At 36.5% G+C, this 22,249-nt stretch overlaps 1 non-coding gene across 1 annotated transcript; it reads right to left on the bottom strand.

Annotated features, from left to right (window-relative positions):
* Positions 1–8,864: 8,864 nt before the first annotated feature.
* On the bottom strand, positions 8,865–8,972 carry LOC141634795 (small nucleolar RNA R71). Its single transcript, XR_012539516.1, has one exon. It is a non-coding gene; the product is annotated as a small nucleolar RNA R71 (small nucleolar RNA).
* Positions 8,973–22,249: the final 13,277 nt, after the last annotated feature.

Raw genomic sequence — 22,249 nt, 5'->3', positions numbered from 1 at the left:
GCCTCATCACCGATCATTTCATACCCTCAGTAAAAAAACTCCAATCCAATCATGCATGTTACTTTATCTTCGTTTGCTTGTTTATGCTCATTTAATTTTAGTAATCATGTTTCAGGTAAAACGTTTTATGGGTTTTTGAAGTTTTCTCCCCAATTTTGCTTTTAGATCATAGATCTGTTGCAATAAAAAAAAAATTGTTTGATGACTTATCATTTTCTAATTAAAATGAGTTTTATTGTAAATGCATGTAGTTTTGTTGGCAATGTAAAAAAAGATCATGTTATTGGATTGTTGAATTTTATTAAAAGTGAGTTCATGATTTTTTTTTAATTCCAGTTCTTAAATTTGTTGTGTGTTTTTTGTTGCATGTCGTAGATTTTATGGCCATTTTGTTAAATTTTATTAAAACAAAATTATATCGTTGTTATTGGGGAGGTTTTTCTAGATTTTGGAAGGAATGTGTTGATGATTTCTGGGTTTGGGGTTGAATTTTTGGGGTTGGAAACCAGATCTTGAACTCAAAACCCAGAAATTATCAAACCATACTCGAACACCGATTCTTACCCAAACCCTGTTCCTAACCCAAACCCGACCCAAACCTGAACTTTAACCCAGACCCGAACTCTAACTCGTATTCAGACCCTAACCTAGTCCCGAGACCTAAACCGAATCCAGGCACAAAGCCTAACCCAAACCCAGTTCCTAACACTAACACTAACCCATACCTGAACCCAAACTCTAATCCAGACCCTAACCCAAACCTGAGACTTAACCTGAATCCAGGCCCAAACCCTAATACAATACTAGAACTCAATTTACCCTAACCCGAGTCCAGGATTTTTTTAATTTTTTTTCCTTTCAATTACTATTCTAACTATTTCGTTATGCTTATCTTAGGTTGTGTTCAATCTACATGTCACCCGGATATATTTTTAAAATTGCAAACATTTGTGGACTCTCTGAATATGCCTACACTTATAAAGATAAGTGACAATTTCCTTTACCTATATAACAAGTTATATTCTTTCTACATACTAAGTACGTATTCTAGTTTAAAATTTTCAGGTTGATTAGATTCATAGTTTTTTCCGATCTAAGTGTTCTTACTTGAACTTTTCATGTTGTGTTTATTTCATATGAGATGATAGAAGAAATCAATGGAAGCTCTACTTCTCCTTTATAATTTCCAAAGCATAGATAGATAAGTATGTAAAACTCTTAAAACTTTCTCATTGAGATACATACCTGTATTGACTTCTCCCTTTGCTCTTTCTTTTTCGACTTAAGTTTGAGTTGCTTTCTTTTTCCATTGCTGAAACTTGAGCACCTCTCACACTATTGTTGAATTGTAAACCTGCTTATTCCTGTTGTCTTCTATTCTTCATCTCTCTTAATTGTAATACTGGTGATGGTAGTTGAGTCCTTTTTGTTTTTTTTGAAAGCAAGTAGGTAAAGGATTGATTTTGAACTATAATACTTTGAATTTAATTATATAGTGGAATAATACTACTGTTAGTGGGGATCATTTTTAATTGTTGTAGTTAATAATTATGTTTGAAATCAAGTACCAACTTCTTTTGAATTGGTGCTTCTTATTTTATTTATTAGCTTGTTCAAAATTTTGTAATTAAAATGTATTTAAATTATCATTTTAAAAAAGTATATTTTTCAAAACTAATTATTAGTTGTCTCCTCACGCTTTGAAGACGTTTGAGATTTATACTCTCTTCAGTACCACAATTTTGTTGATAAACTCAGTTTTATAAGGATTGTGATTGTTTTTTTTTTTTTTTTTAAAAAAAATTTGGTACGTAAATCATCTATGGTTTTTTTAGGTTGTTTTTTAGTTTAATCTATCTTAATATGGCTATTTTCGAGTTAAATCAACTTTGGTTTTTTATGGCTGGTTTTTTAATAGTTATCTTATATTGCTTATTCATGATTTAACTTATCGTACCTTAATTTGCAACATATAGTCAATGACTGATTATTAGTTGTATCCCCACGTTTTTAAGACGTTAAGATTTAATTTTATAGTTCCCTAATTTTGTTGATAAAATCAGTTTTGTAAGGATTGTGATAGTTGTTTTTAAAAATTTCGCTGTTTTCGACTCTTATTTGATTAAATTTGTCATTGCTTAATTTTTTAAATAAGTAATTACGTAAGCTTTAATTTATTATATATTGTCTAAAATAAACCAATGTTTTAAAGATTGTATTTTGTTTTGGTAATGTCTATTATTCGAATTTTACCTGGAAAGGAAATAGTAGAACAACAATTCAGAAATAAACTTGCATATTATTTGTTAATTTTGATTATTCTTCAAAAATAATTTCGGATTATTGCTAATTTGTATCGACGATGAATGAGTTGTACGACCATTCTGAGATTTTTTTTTTGTATCGCCTGGTTTGTTCATTCAGGTATGGTATGTGGGCTTTTGGTTGCTAACTAAATCGCCACCCCACGTAAGGTGTTTTTTAGGCGTATAGTTAATGTTATCGAGTCTTCATCTAATCTCGAAGGTATGATGACTTTTGGGAGCTAACTAAATCGCCACCCCACTTAAGGTGGTTTGTGGGCATTTAGTTAATTTGACCGAGACTTCATCTAATTTCGATGATGAGTCGTTTATTATAACAATCTGATAGATTTTTTTTATTTGACACAATTGTCATTTTTATTTTAATTAATCAAACCTCTATCATTTCTGTATTTATTAAGATTGATATTTTTATTTTAATTAATTGTTTTGCTTTGCCTGTCTTAAGCAAACATCGTCAACATTGTTCGCCTATGGAGAAAAAATAGAAGTGAAGATGGTCACAACTATAATTTTTGGACAATTATGGTCACAACTACAATTTTTGGACAATTATTGTAATTTTATTTTAATTTTTGATATTCTGTAATATTTACATCTTTAGATTTAATTTTGTAAATTTTGTAATTTTAGATTTTATATTTTAGATGTTCTCAATCAGTGATTAAATTAAAATCAGTGATTATATTAAAATTAACGTCTATAATATAATCACTAATTATGGAATTTAAGTAATTAAGAATTGAATTTAAGTAATTAAGAATTTACATAGAATTGACATTTGATTAATTAGAATATGCATTTATTAGAGGAGTGGTGAGAGGGTAATTAAATGGGTTATAAAACATGGTGGGACCCTTACACAACCAAAATCCTGAATTTAATCAGCCAATGAGAAGCCTTTAAAAAACCTGGCTTTTATACTAGGTAGATCATATCGAGTCATCGACCGTCTGAATTATAATTATCGTAGTTCACCGCTTTAGTTCACTTAAAACGTGATAGACAATAAATTGACAAGACCTCTCACTAAATAATAATTGAGAATTAGCCTTACCAAATAGTAGAAACCATGAATCCCAATTTCATAAGGAAGTAGGCTCGGCTCACCGGGGTGCTAAACTAGTTACGTTGGGTAAGTGGGTAGTAAATTATTATTACATCGAAATTTGGATTGAGCTCAACGGAAGTATTCGTGACTGTAGTCGCATGTGTTGCGGACTAAAGATAAATATTAAAGTAATTTTCTCGACCGAGAGTTCTAGAAGTGGAATCGATTAAAGAGTTAATCCACCGAGTTATATTGATAAGGTATGAATCGGCTCACCGTGCCCGAATTGATATGAATTTGGATCTCAGAATCATTTATAATAGTTGGGTATAGGTCACTATATAAATGCTTAAAACTTGTTTAAAACGTTTACAAGTATTATTAAAACGATAAATGTTAATTGTTTCCTTCATCTCCGTTTTTGTATTTATTTATCCGCAATGGATTCATCTAATAATCTTACACCGATCACCATTAATTCGTGGCTCCAATCATTAAATGAAAAATGCTCCTTGTATGACAATGACCCGATTAGAGAACCACACTTAGGCATTGGTGAGGATGGAAATCTTTACTATTTTACCACTTCTACACCTCCCACTCCAATACTCATGCCCACCTCCTTGGTAAGAGAATCATATGAGGGGGATCTCACAAATTCCAAGGTATCCTTGTTTGATGAAGCAAGGAGAAATGTCAAATTGAGTGGGAGTTCTAGCAAGAGTGTCCTTGCAACTGAAAGGAGTAATGGTATTTATAAAGAAAAGGCAAAGAAGGGTAAGAAACCCAAACCCGATAATGAATTGGAAGTTGATAGTGAGACTACCACAACCAAAACCAAGAAGGGTGCCCAATCCTACCATGAATGTCATTATTGTAATGTCATGGACCATTGGAAGCGTAATTCCCCCAAGTATTTGGAAGATATCAATGTTGGACTTGTTATTCCACTTGGTACTATTTCTTCCAAAATCTTTGTTATTGATATAAATTATACCTCCACCTCAACGTGGGTATTAGATACCAGTTGTAGTTTTCACCTTTGTAATCGTTTACAGGGGCTTGGAAATGTGGAAAAGCTAAACAAGAGTGATTTAGATCTCCGACTAGGAAATGGAGCTAGGGTAGCTGCCACTTCAAGAGGGACTTATGTACTTGTTTTATCTAATAGCTTTGAGTTGTACATACATAATTGGTATTTTGTACCTTCTTTATCAAAGAACATCGTTTCCGTTGCCATGTTAGACATGGAAGGACTTTCTTATGCTATTAAGAATAATTGTTGTGAAATTTCTGAGAATAACTTGGCCATAGGCCAAGGCACTTCAAATAATGGCATTTATGTTCTTGAAACTTTAAAATCAAGCAAAGATATCAATAACATACAATACAATAGACTCATAACAAGTGATCCTAATGATTTGTGCATTTGGCCTTTTTTTTCGATTAGGTCGCATAAATGAGAAACACATTAAAAGGCTAGTGTTGACTGGATTTATTGGACCATTTGATTTTCAATCATATGGAATAAGCGAATCTTGTCTCCTTCGCAAAATGATTCGTACTCCCTTTAGTTAGAGTGATTTGTTAGGACTAATACATGCCGATGTATGTGGTCAAGTGAGCATCACCGCAAGGGGAAATTATGACTACTTCATCACTTTTACCGATGATTTAAGTAGATATGGGTATATACTTGATCACATATTAGGTGAAGCTTTTGAGAAATTTAAAGAATTTCTAAAATGAAGTAGAGAGCCAAATGTACAAAAGGAATTAAAGCATTATGATCCGATCGTGGTGGCAATGATCTAAGTAATGAATTTGATTTATTATATATGGATTATGACCTTGTGTCACTACCCATAAGATCAAACTAACATGAGTCGGGTTGAGTTGTTGAACTCACTTTTGGGGATATTATATTAATCTGGAGGGTCAACCTTGAGATACCTCAAATAGAGAGTCTATTTAACAAATGACATGGATCAGACTCGCATATTACGTGAATCAAACTGCCATAAAAGAGCTGGTCATTTATGTGCTAACATGTCAATCTATACAAACTACTATTACTCCGCCATATATGTTTGTGGCTCAAAAAGCTCTCTCTTAAGAAAATAGAAGTATTTATAAGAGATAGAGTAGGAGTAGATCGCCACAAACATGTCTTATAGTTAATGTGTTACTTTTTGAAAGTAATGGAACTATAATCTATTGAGATAGAGTAGGAGTAAAGTACACATGTCTTATCGTTAATATGTTACTTTTTGAAAGTAATGGAATTATGGCCTATTGAATGATCTATTGCGAGTAGTCCCAATATCGACTTTGTTGCACAATAGCCATAGCATTACAATCTCAAGAGTATTTTTACTTTATAGTAAGGGTCTTTTTAAAATAAATAGAGCTTTAGAGTATCTAAATGCAAAGATTGACATGAAGATGTTGATCAAGATAAATCATGTTAGGAATTGCCACATTTCATTTTGATGAAGAATGGCAAATGATATTAAAAATTCACCTTTCTAAAATGGGAATTTAGAGAAGAATGTGTATGGTACACAAAATCTTGGATAAAGATCTAAGAATCCTAACATATTATGGAAAGGTTACTTAAGCTATCCTAGAATGGTCTTAAGCAAGCATCAAAGGATTATACTTTTCATTCATGTGATAATTGAGAATGGTTTCATTCACATGATTGAAGAATCGTGTTTATACATGAAGTTAAGTGGGAGCAAGAATTATTTTCCCATGTCTTATATGTTGAAGACATATTACATATTGATAATAATGTACCAATACTCTCCTCTGTGAAGGAGTGATCGGGAGACTAGGAAAAGGTGTTATATTCGAGATTTCCAAATCTGTGTGTTGAATTTGAGAGAATATTGGCATAGAGTTGAGAGCCTTATGATGATAAGTTCTTTCGTATTTGTTTAACATAAACAAGGTTGAGTAGGTTGTTCATGATGATGAAAGTGGAATTACTATGATAGAGTCATAGTCATTCACTGAACCTAAATAAGTTGTTGATCACATGAAATTGATTTCTAATGTTTACGCCATTAAAACGATCATGTATGCCATTAAATGCACACGCCGTGATGAATCATATGCTTGGAGCATAATAAATCAATAACAAGTTAATTCATAAGATGGTCTTGTGAAAGCCTTAAAGAACATCTTTTATGATTTGATGTGACAATTATTTGAGCATATTCAGTTCCCGAATTAGCCTCGTTCCTATGCTTTTTAGTGCATATTTGGGTCATTTACTATCTTTAGTCCTTTGTTTTACATATTCTTTGAGGTTTTGTTTCCTTAGTAGGAGAGGAGTGCAAACCTTGAATTTTCATGGCAAAATAGAGCTAAATTGATCGAATCTAATGACCAAACATCAAAGAGAAGACAAGACTAGAAGGCCTTTGTACATATTATAGTAGATGGGCAATGATGAAGAAATCCTTGCATCCCCGAAAAAATCCTGGAGGATTATTGGAAGAAGAGAGGAAGAATAGAAGAAAAGGAAGGCTGGGACAAGATCCGCTCGTCCAACCAGGCAAGACGCCCGTCCAAGACTGCAAGAATCCGAGCGTCTTTGCCATAGAGACGCCCGTCCAGAAGCCTCCCAGGACGCTCATCCAAGCCAGAAATCCGCTCGTCCAGCCACCCCAGAATCCGCTCATCCCGGCCCTTGGACGCTCGGATTATGTTACAGACCCACACGTCCTCTTCTTGCTCCATGAGAAATGCGCATATTTTTGAAAGACCAGCAGAAAGGAAACCCGCATCTTCTTAATACAAATCTCATTTCCTTAATTTCTCTTTTATTTTGGGTAATTGAAGATTATTTGGGTTATTATTGGGAGATTGACAACCTTCCAATCATTCGTCAAGTAGTTCTATTATTCATTGCTTTATTTTGGAATCATTATTAGGTATAATTCTCTTAATCCCTTTTTAATTAATGTTAATCATCTTTATTTATTCATCATGTTTTGCTTTGTTAATATGATTGACAACCTTGTTAACATGTTAAACTCGATAATGAGTTAGTAGTTTCCATAACTAGGGTTAATGGATAATTAGGGGAAACCAACATGGGGGATGATTCATGCTTAATTTAATATGTTTTCATAATTTATGTGCTTGCTTGTTGTGATCTCAACTTATGCACATGTTATGTTTGATGAAATGCGAGCCTATGAATCCTTGCATTTTTTACCCATCACTTACCTTTTCAATGAGACTTGTAAGACATAAACCAACTCGAGTCCCATTAGGCCATGTAAATAGTTGAGTATGGCGGATTAAGTCGACTTGTAGGTGTTGTACAATCTAATCGATTCGGCTCCGGGACCCAAACCTTCCTAGGATTGTATGATATAAACCAACTCGATCTATCACAATAATAATTGCTTGCTTATAATTTGAGAATATGTTTGTATGATCAATTCCCATGAATCCCCTATGACCCCATGACACCCTAATGCTTTTAATCAATTGTTTACATCTCATTTTAATCATCTTGCTTGCTATTTAGTTTAGTGTTCTTCTTATCTCAACCCAAATCGTGACACCCCTAGACACCGCTACTTGCAATCGAAAATCCTACATCAATACCCGTCCCTTGGGATCCGACCTTTACTTGCCTCTTTGCTAATAGTAGAGTTGTTTGTGAAGTTATGAATATTGTTTTGGTCTAGGTGCTCCTAACGACAAGTAACCGGAAATTAAGCTCCAAGTGAGTCCGACCAAAAATGGCTTCGTTGCCGGGGACGGTGTTAACTTGATTTGATTTTCTTAGATGGTTATTAGTTGTGTCTTTCTTTGCCTTGGGGAAGTAAAACTCGTCAAGGTTTGTTCTAATTGTTTTCAAGTTGTTTGATATTTTGCATGTCTAGAAGATCACAAGGTAACTTGTTACCCATTGATCACAAGATTGAAAGGACTTTGACAACCAATAGAAGGCTTGCTTGAAACACTTTGAGAGGAATTGGTGAGGTTGTAGATATTCATTCTCTTGAGTTCATCAACCCTTTTACAAGAGAAGGTGAGGAGAACCCAACACAAAATCAACCACCAAATCAATCACAAAATCAACCCACAATGCCTAAATTTTCATCACATTCAGTTCCAACCGAGGAGAACCTACCTAATGGTACTCCAACACCACAACACTTAACCGGAAATTTCATTGCAAAATCGGCATTTATCCAATTAGTCGAAAGAAACCAATTTGGGGGAATGCCTAGTGAAGACCCTCACTCTCACATGGAGACTTTTTGTGACTATTGTGATGCGATTTCAAAAACCGGTGTGTGACTCAAGACCAAATTTGATGGGTCTTATTTCCTTTTTCTCTAATTAGCACCGCAAAACAATGGTTGAAGAGCCTTGATAAAGCTACTCTTGGAATTGACTCTTGGAATAAGTTGGCTCTAGCTTTCTACAGAAAATTCTACCCTCCGGAAAAGACTAATATGCTAAGAGCTCAAATTACGGGTTTTAAGCAAAGGGATGAAGAATCTTTGTATGAAGCTTGGGAGCGGTTCAAAGGAATTTGTCGCTCATGTCCTCATCATGGACATAGTGAGTGGTTCTTGGTACAACAATTTTGGAATGGTCTTTATGAAGACTCAAGAAACATTCTCAACATGGGATCAAATGGTATGTTCACCGAAGTTGACGATAATCAAACTTGGAACAAGATTGAGGAAATGGCGGTCCATAATTCACAATATAGTAGACCTCGCAAGGCTACTAGAGGAGGAAAGCATGAAGTGGACTCTATTACTCAATTGGGTGCTCAACTTAGTGCTCATATTGATACCATCAACTTAAAGTTTGAGAAGGCTATGGCTAAACTTGAAGGATCCTCAAAATCACCAAAGCATCATGTTAATGCCATGGTAGCATCTTCATCAACCCCATGTGGGATATGTGAGAATTGTGGAACTTTGGGACATGCCCAAATTGAACGTAGGGGAATAAATGAACAAGTAAATGCTTTTCAAGCATACAAGAGTGGTACCCCTTATTTCCATTATTACAATGAAAACACCAAATTCCACCCAAATCTCTCATACAAAAGCCAAAATGTTCAAAACCCTCAACAAACATACACCCCGCCTCCCATGAGAAACCAAAATCAAAGACCCTTTTTCAACCAAAACCAATGTTACCAAAATCAAACTCCATACAATCAACAAAATGACCAAGGTTTTGATGTTAAAAAAGCGGTCCTCCAAATGCAAAAGAATCAACAAGAATTTTTCACTCAAATGCAAAAAGATTGCCAAGCAAAGGACATTACCATCAACAACATCGTAGCCCACACAAAAATGTTGGAAACTCAATTGACCCAACTAGCATCTTCAAACTCTCAAAGACAAAAGGAGCAATTACCACCTCAAAGTAATCCGCCAAGACATGAAACGGTTAGTGCCATTCACTTGAGGAGTGGTACGAGATATGAAGGACCAAATAAGCAAGTTGAGGATGAAGTTGTGGAAGCTAGTGACAAAGAAGAAGTTGTGCAAAACTCTAAGGAAGATGAACCAACAAAAGAAGAAGTTTCAAAGAAAAGTCAATAAAAGGCCAAGGAGAAGGATCCCATTATGATTAGACTTCCATTCCCAAGTCGTCAAGCTAAGCCTAAGTTTGATGACCAACTTGGAAAATTCATAGAAATTGTGAAGAATTTGGAAGTCTCGATTCCTTTTACGGAATTAATCAATCACGTGCCGGCCTATGCAAAGTACATGAAGGACATCCTTACGAAAAAGAAGTCGATCTGGAAGCTTGAAACTATCCCCTTCACTAAGGTGAGTAGTGCAATCCTTCAAGGGAGTTTACCTCCGAAACTTAAAGACCCGGGAAGCTTCTCAATACGGTGTACCATTGGCGACACCACTATCAACAATGCTTTGTGTGATAGTAAAAGTCTAGGGATGGGATAACTTAAATGTACCAACATCACACTCCAAATGGCCAATAGATCGACGAAGACACCGTTAGGGATATGGGAAGATGTTCCCATGAGAATTGGCAAATTCTTCATCCCGGTGGACTTTGTCATTGTTAACATGGAAGAAGAATCCAATATTCCGATCATCCTAGGTAGGCCTTTCTTGCACACCGCGGGTGCAGTGATAGATGTGAAGCACGGAGAGCTTACTCTAGAAGTGGGAGACGAGACCATAACTTTCAATCTTGACAAGACTATGAGAGCTCCCCGATTGCATAAAACCATGCTTTATGGTTGATCACTATAGCCGAAAGGATGATAGAAAGAAGTCGGAATTCCAATGGAAAAAGAAAGTTGATGATGCTCCATCAAAAGAGCAAGGAAATAGAAACTATTAGAGCTTGAAAAGCTCACCCATGATTCAAGCTCACCCATGACAAGTGAAAAGGATGGCCTCATTTGCCAAAACAAGAAAGAAGGAGAGCTGTCTCTATCAACTCAAGAAATTTTTAATGATCTAGTAGACGAAGTTTGCGGTCTTTGGGATGATGAGTTCGAAGGGATATTCAATCCCTACATTGGTAATGTTATGAACCAAGACCATCACGGAGAACAACAAGTGCAAAAATCTATTGAGGACCTTTATCATGACAATGAACAAGCTTTCGACTACTTCTTCAAGGTGTTGAGTAACATCAACAACACCTTGAACATGCCTCCTTGACATATCACATTGGATGAGAGTTTGGTGGAGTCCTCCCTAAACCACCATTTGTAAATATTCTAACTCCCTAACTTGCATTTCAATTTTTACATTGCATTTGTTGTCATTTTTGGATTTATATTTTTGTTCATTGATCAAGATATTCATCATTTTGAGAGAAGTGTGGGAGGGACTTATGATTTCATTAATGTGTAGTGCTTTGACTTAGTGTGAGGATAGAAATTGCCTAGGCTATTCATGCCTTTGTAGTGCCCCCACAATGAAGAACACGAGAATTGAAGAATGAAAATGATACGGGTTATGCAGTACCTACGGATGAACCTGAATCCGTGTGGACAAGGAAGAATCCAAGCGGATAAAAGGGAATCCGGTCGTCGTCAAGGAATTCGAGCGTCTAAGATGAAATCCGCTCATCTGGCAGAGCTGCAGAGTTCCAAAAAACTGGTCTGTCACAGAATCCGTGCGTCTCAGTTCACAATCCGCTCGTCTGATTCTGGACGCTCGTCTTACAGGAAAGACGCTCGTCTTGATCCTTTTAAATTTTAAAGTTTCTCCTTGTAACAGAATCCGAGCGTCCGTCGAGGAAGACGCTCGTCCCAAATTGAAAAATCCACTCGTCTTTACTGAAAGACGCTCGTCCTGTGGCGTACTTTCCTGAGAAAAAAACACAAAGAATCCGAGCGTCCCAACCCTTGGTCCACTCGTCCCCTGCTGCTGTTTCAAAAATAACGGGTCTTTTAAACCCGCTTCCCTCATTCATTTTCATTTCTTCTACATTCAAACACTACCCAAAACCTAAAAACCCTCATCCTCTACATCAACAAAACCAAATTTCCTCAACCAAATTCAACAAAATCAAATCCAAACTTCCTCACAACAAAAATTAATCACTCCTTTTACAATAACAATTGATTCAAACACCAAAATCTTCAACTTTTGAGTCGATTTTTAAGATACAAAACAACATTCTTTCATCTTAAATCGATTTGGGCATAACTAAAAATTGAAGATTTCAATCTTTCATTGGTGTAATCAAGAATGCCAAGAACTAAAGGAGGAAACAAGGCACCCCAAAAGAAGACACTTTCAAAATGGCAACACGCTCTTCAAGCAAAACAATTCTCAAAGGCATTGGTAGTCCATGAGGCAAGCTTGGAGGTTCAATAAGGTCCCCCTATGGAAGCTACAACATCAACAACTCTGGTCATTGAGCAATTATCCAATTATTCGGAGGTAATTTTCACTTCCGACTCTCATAGGGATAAATTTGTTCTCTTTGCTAAGAAGACCATTATGCCTACAAAATTTATTTGTGAAGATGCTTTGACAAATTTGGTGTTCTTGAACAAACCAAAACCTTCTTTGAGGCTATGGGATTGGGTAAATTTTTTACCATGAATGAATTGACATACCCCTCTCTCACCTAGGAATTTTTGAGTTCCTTGAAAGTCACAAGGGTGAAAACTAGAACCCACATTGAGTTTCGTCTTACAAATGTTGATAGACGCATCACTTATGGCGAATTGAGTAAGATTTTAGGCCTTAACGATACCCCGAAATATACAAAGATCACCGACAAGTATGACCCTGCTCCTCTTTGGGAGGAAATTTCCGGAAAGACATTTGTGCGCTTCATGATTGTCGTGCTCTATTAATCCACCATCCGGGCATTAGAGTGTGGCATAAGGTCATTGGGAATACATTGATAGCATGAAATGGCACTAATCATCTTACCAAGCTCGATTGTGTTCTTCTTGAGTCGGTCTTGAACATAGGAAGGGAATTCACTAAGCCATATACTGCTCTAAGACTTTTGGTTGAACGATGGCTTAATGTCGATTGTGGTAAACAGGGCACCGCTTTCATTGTAAATGGAGGACTAGTTACCTATTTGGCCAAGCACTTTAACCCAAATTTCAACAAAGACAACACTTATGTGGCGGTTAAAGGAGGCCATCTCATTGATATGGACACCATTATTCACAAGTTTAAGTGGGTCAAGCATGATTCTCTTGACACCAAATATGGGTGGATAACCAATGAAGCTAGATCCTTCACCTTGCCTTCAAAGATTTGCTGATTGAGTGTTCACCGACCGAACTACCTTCTTCCACTCTCCGAGGAGACCAAGTATATTATTCAATAACTAAGAGGCGATATTGACGAGCCCTCCTCCTCCTCCATTATCACACCACCCTACCCATTTGAGTATCACGAGTTCAAACCCAAGGATGTCGAGGTAGGAAATCATTATATGACTCTATTCATAAGGGAAATGCACAAGCAAGCTTACAATGATAGAGTGGATGCTTACAAGGCCTAATATCTGCCCCTCCTACATCTAACTAGGCAAGGACTTGTTGATCCATCATGTCCTTTGCCTAGTTGGGCGGATAAGGAAGTTTTCTTTCCTAGCACCTCTAGTGGTGGAAGACCGGGTGGAGAGGAGAATGTTGATGATGAGGGTGTTGATGAAGAAGGTGAAGAAGAAGAGGTTCAAGAAGGTGTTCAAGAAGAAGAAGCTCAAGAAAAGGAAGAAGAAATTGAGGAAGAGCAAGGAAGTGAAAGTGGGAGTGGAGATGATTCCACATCTATGGAGGAAGATGATGATAATGATGATATGATGGAGGATTAGCAAACATTGGAGGCTCCTACATTCTTTCACCCCTCTTATGGTTTGTCTACTTCTTTTGTTTTCTTTATTTTATCTTGATCATTTGTTTGTGGAGTCCTAGAAACATGGAGGACTAATGTAACACCCGCGAATTTCCCATTTTGACATTTAAAATTTATTAAACCGTTTGATTGCTTTATTTTATATTTTTGAATTATTCAATTTAATAATTTTATGTCAAACACGATTTTTATTAACGTATTATATAAAAACTCATTTTTATAAAAAAAATACGTACGATTAAATTATATTTTTAAGGCACGATTTATATAATAATATATGTATACGTGTTTTAGTCGGATAATAATAATATTAATAATAATAAAGTTCCGTCCTAGATTATAGTAGGTTTAAAATGAAATTCCGTCTAACAATAGACCGTCACATTTTCTTATGTAAGACTATTTTTACTCTCGACCAATAAAAATTCGACAACACGCGTACCACCTACTCACTCACACCCCACATTTATATTATTATTATTATTATTATTATTATTATTATTATTATTATTATTATTATTATTATTATTATTATTATTATTATATTACTACTCCCTTACGTCCCCACCCCTGCTCCCTTCCTTTTCTCTTTTGTTTTATCACCAACAGCAACAATCCCCAGCAGCAACAACAACCATACTCACCCTCCATTTCCATCAGCTTCATTCCCAGATTTCGACCCCATTTCTTCACCATTCCTCTTAATTTTTGCACCATTCTTCTCCTTATCTCTTCCTTCATCTTTTAAGGTAAGAAAGACATAGTCTTGTGGAGTTTTCGTCTCGACCCGTCTCATGAATGTTGCGTTTTTAAGCTAATCTCGGCTGTCATTACGATTTTTAGGTGAAGCTTTGACGACCCAGAAGGAAACTCGTTCATAATAGACCATTCTCTCGAAGATTGAAGAAAGTTAAGGTAACGGTGATAGGTTACTCGACAAGAATGTCGAATTCCGTTTTACTTATCGTCTCATATGCCCTTGTTTGGTTAAGTTTGGTTCTTTACACTTTTATAATTTGTATGCTTGGATTTATCGAGTCAAATTTCGTCTTTATACTCGAATTCGGTTGTTATTCATGAAGTAGTTGTGTTTAATTTCCGTCTAAATCTCGCTTTAAAAGTTGTCTTAAAATGGGTTAAAGTGGACTATTTGGATGTCGTTCTTGGAGCTGTGAAATACGGTTTCTATGCTGAAATTTTGGAACTGTTTTGGTGGTCAATATGGGACGGTTGTCGGCTTATTACTCTGCTTTGGATCGGCTTTACGGAACTATGTTGGGTTTTGGTCACACTTTGTGAAGCACATACGTTTTAGTCTTGTCTGCAATATTAGTCGTAGACCTTTGGTAGTGGTTTTGTTCATATAAAACTTTAAGAAATTATGTCATGTATTAATTGTTCAGTTGTCTTACCGTGGCTAAATGAACTAAGCAATTATGTGATACATAGTATAATGCATCTCCCTGTCTTCAATTATCTCGTGTTTTGGTCAATGTTTGGTTGGTGGTTCGAGCCAACATTCTTATTTCCGTCTCAAGTGCATATCAATGTATGAATTGGGTCATTTGTATGGGAAAGATTTCATCTTTTGTTTGCTTAAAAACTTGTCTTAAGACGGACGCAAAACTGGTAAATGAAAAGTGAAACAGGGGACTGTTTTGGGTGTTCTTGGACGCGATTTGTGAGCTAAAATTGTTATTGGTTCGAGTCAATTTGATTACTCACGTCTTGTGTGCATATACATGAATGAATATGGTCTTTTGTTTGGATGGATTCGGCCTTGTAACATGCTTAAAAACTTGTCTTAAGACGGCCTCATGAATTTGCTAGAAAAACCATGTATATATAAGTTGATGAAGAGTGACTTTTGTGGACTGTTTTTGAGTCGATCCCACGGATGATTTGAACCAAATAGTTGATTTCCACCTCCTATGTATATCCAAGTATGTAATGGGTTTGTGGTATGCGAGAAATTTCACCTTTTTCATGCTTAAAATTTCGTCTTAAGACCGTCACAAAAGAAGTTTATAAATCGTAAAAATGGACTTTGTCGAGCAGTTTTCGTGGGCTGTTTTGACGGGTTTCTTTATGATAAATTGAACCAACTTCCTTGCTAATATCTCAAGTGCATATACATTTTTGGATTGGGTCTTTTTTTGGGTGAAATACGTCTCGGTTTGGCCTAGAAAACCGTCCCCAAGACTACCGGGAAGAAGGGGAATTCGAGTTGTTGGATTTGAATGCATGCCGTGTCTTTTTTGGGTGCGTTCTTTATTGTTGTCTTGCTTGCTGCTCCCTGCTGTTGCGTCATGTTGGGCAGGGTCTGCCAAGTTGGTTTAGCGTGCGGTGGCAGGCCATAATTTGCATCTTGTCGGTCATTAGTTGCTCTAGTTATTCAATTAGCACACATCATTATTTTGTGCAGTTCGCAACCGTCTTTCCTCCTTTGTTCTATGCCTTCCTATGTCCTATATTAAGCCTTGAACATGACTTGTAGTTTTGGGCCACACTTATATTGTGGGTGCATTTGGCGCCAAGTTTAGTATATGAATTATTAATTTCCGTCTCGTGTTTTATATAACATGACACTCGTAAATATCGTTCTTTTACATATTAAACTTTAATTGTTTGATTCATTTGAATTTGTTGGTTGGGCCTGAAATTCTTGTATCTTTTGGACTCGATTTCCTATTCTTTTTGGACTCACTTTCTTATCTTAATTGGACTCATTTTCTTGGTGTGTTTGGGTTCACCACCATTAAATTGTTGGGCTCACCACAATTTAATGGTTGGGCTCATTTTGTCACTGGTATTGGATTTGTTTGCATTCCGTAAATTTTCACATAACGTAATTTATTCTATCGCTTGTTATATTTTATTTTAACCGACATGTTAAATTATGAAGTGAGATATTTATTAATGTAACGCAAGTATGAAATATTTATTATAAATAGTTACTTATAGTGAGTCGTACTCTAGATAATATCTAGTATTGTTCGGTTGTGAGAGTTTTGGTTCTACCGGAATACTAGGGGTGAGCCAGAGGCCCTCTAGTTGCGGTATGAACGTCGGGAGTGATGTTCCCATCTGTACTTATGGTGCTGCAAGCCATAAGTATGAATGTGACATTTATAATCCCGACCCTGAGTCTTGATCCTATCGGATACTAGGGGTGAGCCAGAGGCCCTCTAGTTGCGATATGATTCAGCGAGAGTGATGTTCCCATCCGTACTCATGGTGATGCAGACCATAAGTATGAATGTGACGTTAAGCATCCCGTCCCTGAGTCACGGTCCTATCGGATTCTAGGGGTGAGCCATAGGCCCTCTAGTTGCGGTAAGGTCGTCGAGATTGATATTCCCATCCGTACTTATGGTGAAATGCAAGCTATGAGTATGAGTGTGACATTAATAATCCCGTTCTATGCGCTTGTTTGTTGTGCTTGGTTGTTGTGCTTGTTTGTTGTATTTGGCCATGTTTTAAAGGTAACCGCTGAGCCAGATACTTGTTTGTTGTGCCTCGGACATGTTTTAAAGGTAACCTCTGAGTCGGGCACTTGTTTGTTGTATTTGGCCATGTTTTAAAGGTAACCGCTGAGCCAGATACTTGTTTGTTGTGTCTCGGACATGTTTTAAAGGTAACCTCTAAGCCGGACACTTGCTTGTTGTATTTGGCCATGTTTTAAAAGGTAACCGCGAGCCGATACTTGTTTGTTGTACCTCGGACATGTTTTAAAGGTAACCTCCGAGTCGGGTACTTTTTTGTAGTATTTGGACATGTTTTAAAGGTAGTAGCCGTGAGCGAGATACTTTATATGTTGTGTCTCGGACATGTTTTAAAGGTAACCTCCGAGTCGGACACTTGTTTGTAGTATTTGGACATGTTTTAAAGGTAAATTGAGCGGATACTTTATGTGTTTTGCCTCGGACATGTTTTAAAGGTAACCTCTGAGTCGGGCACTTGTTTGTAGTATTTGGACAGGTTTTAAAGGTAACCGCTGAGCCAGATACTTTAGAGGTCATGCCTTGGACATGTTTTAAAGGTAACCGCTGAGCCAAGGTACTTAAGGACTTGTGTCTCGGACATGCTTTAAAGGTAGCCTCTGAGCCGGATGCTTTGCTTATTATGTGATTATAGTAGCCTCATTTCGTGTTATGTATGTTATTTGCCTTTCAAGGTTCATGGCTAAGGTTTCCATTCACGTGTTTCATGATGTTAATCTTGTTTATCCGTGGCCTATGATATTCTATCGTGTTTATAGTTGTATTATCATTTATGACATTTTAGTTAGATTGTCTCATATGTAAGTATCATATGCCTTATCTATGATTGACTACGCATGTTTTGAATGTTAGTCTCATATCTCAATGCTTGCATCAAATGGTTACATTCATGATGTTTCTAATATGTTCTTGTTTATCTGTGTTTCGACATTTTGTGGCTGGGAGAACCTTGACTTACTCCCCACTGACTGTGGCGTTCATGTTTACATGAATGACAGGTTGTGAAGATGCTTACGTGGGGAAGACGTGTGGGCTAGCGAGAACTAAACCTTGGACTAGTAGTTGGTTTATTAGGATTGCTTAGACTCACCATTTATCATTTCGTCATTCGAGGGATATATTTTCCCCAACCTTTGATTATCGCGTTTGTATAATTTAATCTTTATTTCCGCATTCTTTATTTGTCTTTTAGATTTTTATGAACCCGCGCTTTATAAACTTTAAAAGTTTCAAAAATTTCCTAAAATTCCGCATTTTATAAGTTATATTTTCCGCGTTATTGCGGGGGTTCACAACTAACACCTTGACTTCATTAAGGTGTTGTTCCCAACTTGTAAAATCCAAAATGACAATCCTTAGTTTCATGCATTGCATTCCATGTGCATGAACTACCCCGAAATTCAAGGCGTTAGAAATAATGTCTATTTTGGTTTAAGGAAGTCCATGCATATGCATCGGGAGCTAATTTAAATTATGCTCTCCGCCATAACAAAAACACATGCATCATGTAGTTTAGTTTAGTATAGTTTGCATTTAGTTTAGAAATCATGCATCATGCTTGCATAATTTCCTATCGTATTGGCCATTGAGGATAATGCCCATACTAGTGTGGGGATGGGAAATTCTAACTTGACTTTTATTCAAAATCAAAAACATGTTGATTTCCTTTTTAGTGTAGTCTTGTATATATTGTTGTATATATTGTGTTTGTTCACCCTTGTTCACATTGTTCGACTACGCCACATCCGAGATATGAGGATATTAAAGACCGCATGGTATGATCTTTCCAATCTCCTTTTTCCTCTTTATGTTAATGACTATGTGGCTTTATTTTGATTGATGCGGTAAAAACAATGTGAATTTAGGATTGCATTTAGATTATTTGGCATACTAGTTGGTAAAAGCACATGCATTAGGATGTATAAATGTTAGTTGCATCATGGCATGTAGTTTGCATGTTAGAAAAATTTTGTGAAACCGTCTACTTGGGAAGCTTCACAAGTGTATATAGGCCCTAGTAGATGCTTTTTCTTCTTAAGACTTTGCTTGTTAGAATACTTGTAAAACACCCTAGGATGTGTCATGCGAGTATCCTTTGACCCATGGATTAAGGCCTCGTTAAGAGTACCTTGTGGTGTGATAACTCATTGGCTACCGTTTATTACAAGGTGACCCTTGAAACCATGCAACCATCATTCATCCATGTTCTACCATACATTTTGTCATCAAAGGGAATGGGCACAAAAAGAAATTGTTCAAAAATTTGAGTTCAATAAATGAAAAGAAAATAAAAGAAAAAGTTTGCAAAATGCATCAAAAGAAAAAAGGAGTAACAAAAATGAAAATTCTTATGCTTCAAATATAAGGAACCCTCGTTACTAATTGGGGTGACATTGAAAATGTTCAAAACAAAATGCAAAAGTTGAAAGTTGTCAAGTATTGAAATGCCAAACATCAAAGAAATGGCAAAAAGAAAATGTTCTCAAATGTCAAATGCCACAAGAAATTGGGGGAAAAAACAAACAACAAAAGCAAACTCCCAAATGAAACTCAAATTCTATTAATCCCTTTATCCATCGTATCCACTTTTGTGGATGGTAGAGAGGGGACGACCCTTCTTCTTGTCTAGGCAAGAGGGGGAATTCCGCGATCCTCCAGTGTTTCTAACGCCATAGGGAGTCTATTCTTGACAAAAGCATTTAACGATTGATGACTAAGGTACCCTAGCTTGACACAACTTGGAGGTGATTTATTGGTATCCTCCTAGGCTTAGTAGTTTGAAGAAATTGCATCTATGATGGAGTGTGTACTCTTGAATTGCTTCCCTTGTAGATAATTTCCGCCACTTAGATGAGGAAAGTGGCTATTCTTTTTGTAGATGCATCCATTACTTTATTTTATGTGCTTTAATGTTTGGATATGTCTCCATTTTGGCAAGACCCACCTTGCCTTGCAAGAAGGCATCCTACCTCATGGTTGTCTTGTTGTGAGTTGAAGGGGCGGAGTGAGACCCGCTAAATGTCTCATGTCGGCTATATTAGTAGGATAGTTTAAATAAGGGTCCTAGTTTTGTCACCTCTTTACTCGGGACGAGCAATGGTTCGGTTTGTGGATATTTGATGTGACCATTATTTGAGCATATTTAGTCCCCGAATTAGCCTCGTTCCTATGCTTTATAGTTCATATTTGGATCATTTACTATCTTTAGTCCTTTGTTATGCATATTCTTTGAGGTTTTGTTTCCTTGGTAGGTGAGGAGTGCAAACCTTGCATTTTCATGGCAAAATAGAGCTAAATTGATCGAATCTAATGACCAAGCATCAAAGAGAAGACAAGACTAGAAGGACTTTGTACATATTATAGTAGATGGGCAATGATGAAGAAATCATTGCATCCCCGACAAAATCCCGGAGAATTATTGGAAGAAGAGAGGAAGGAAAGAAGAAAAGGAAGACTGGGACGAGATCCGCTCGTCCAACCAGGCAGGACGCCCGTCCAAGACTGCAAGAATCCGAGCGTCTTTGCCATAGGGATGCCCGTCCAGAAGCCTCCTAGGACGCTCGTCCAAGCCATCAATCCGCTCGTCCAGCCACCCCAGATTCCCCTCGTCCCGACCCTTGGACGCTCGGATTGTGTTACAGACCCACACATCCTCTTCTTGCTCCATGGGAGATACGCATATTTTTGAAAGACCGGCAAAAAGGAGACCCACATCTTTTTCTGAGAGGAGCGATTCCTCAAGGACTTTATCGTCATTTAAGCCCTTAGTAAACCCTAATTTGTGTAGTTTATATCATTCTAATATCTTCTTAATCTTGTAATAAACTTCTAATCAAGTCTTAATACAAATCTCATTTCCTTAATTTCTCTTTTGTTCATCTTTTATTTTGGGTAATTGAAGATTATTTGGGTTATTATTGGGAGATTGACAACCTTCCAATCATTCATCAAGTACTTCTATTATTCTTTGCTTTATTTTGGAATCATTATTAGGTATAATTCTCTTAATCCCTTTTTAATTATTGTTAATCATCTTCATTTATTCATCATGTTTTGCTTTGTTAATATGATTGATAACCTTGTTAACATGTTAAACTTGATAATGAGTGAGTAGTTTCCTTAACTAGGGTTAATGGGTAATTAGGGGAAACCAACATGGGGGATGATTCATGCTTAATTTAATATGTTTTCATAATTTATTTGCTTGCTTGTTGTGATATCAACTTATGCACATGTTATGTTTGATGAAATGCGAGCCTATGAATCCTTGCATTTTTTACCCATCACTTACCTTTTCAATGAGACTTGTAAGACATAAACCAACTCGAGACTCATTAGATCATGCATATAGTTGAGTAGGGAAGATTAAGTCGACTTGTAGGTGTTGTACAATCTAATCGATTCGGCTCCGGGACCCAAACCTTCCTAGGATTGTAAGATATAAACCAACTAGATCTATCACAATAATAATTGCTTGCTTATAATTTGAGAATATGTTTCTATGATCAATTCTCATGAATCCCCTATGTCCCCATGACACCCTAGTGCTTTTAATCAATTGTTTACATCTCATGTTAATCATCTTGCTTGTTATTTAGTTTAGTGATCTTCTTATCTCAACCCAAATCGTGACACCCCTAGACACCGCTACTTGCATCGAAAATCCTACATCAATACCCGTCCCTTGGGATCCGACCTTTACTTGCCTCCTTACTAATAGTAGAGTTGTTTGTGAAGTTATAAATATTATTTTGGTCTAGGTGCTCCTAACGACAAGTAACCGAAAATTATGCTCCAAGTGAGTCCGACCATGATTCTTGAGAAGAATTGAGGATTCGTTCTTATGTTTGGATGACATACTAAGTTATGTGTTGAAGGCATGCACAAACTTTAGTTTCCAAACCGAAAAGGGTTTGTCGAAATCCTAGGCTAATTTTTTTGACTAAGGAGTAAAAAATTAGAGAAGTGTTTTAGTTTCGACCGTTGTAAATTCTA

This window comes from Silene latifolia, chromosome Y (assembly GCF_048544455.1).
Source record: "Silene latifolia isolate original U9 population chromosome Y, ASM4854445v1, whole genome shotgun sequence".
Classification (NCBI taxonomy): Eukaryota; Viridiplantae; Streptophyta; class Magnoliopsida; order Caryophyllales; family Caryophyllaceae; genus Silene; species Silene latifolia.
The sequence above is the reverse complement of the archived record's forward strand: the minus strand, read 5'-3'. Positions and strand labels throughout refer to the sequence as shown.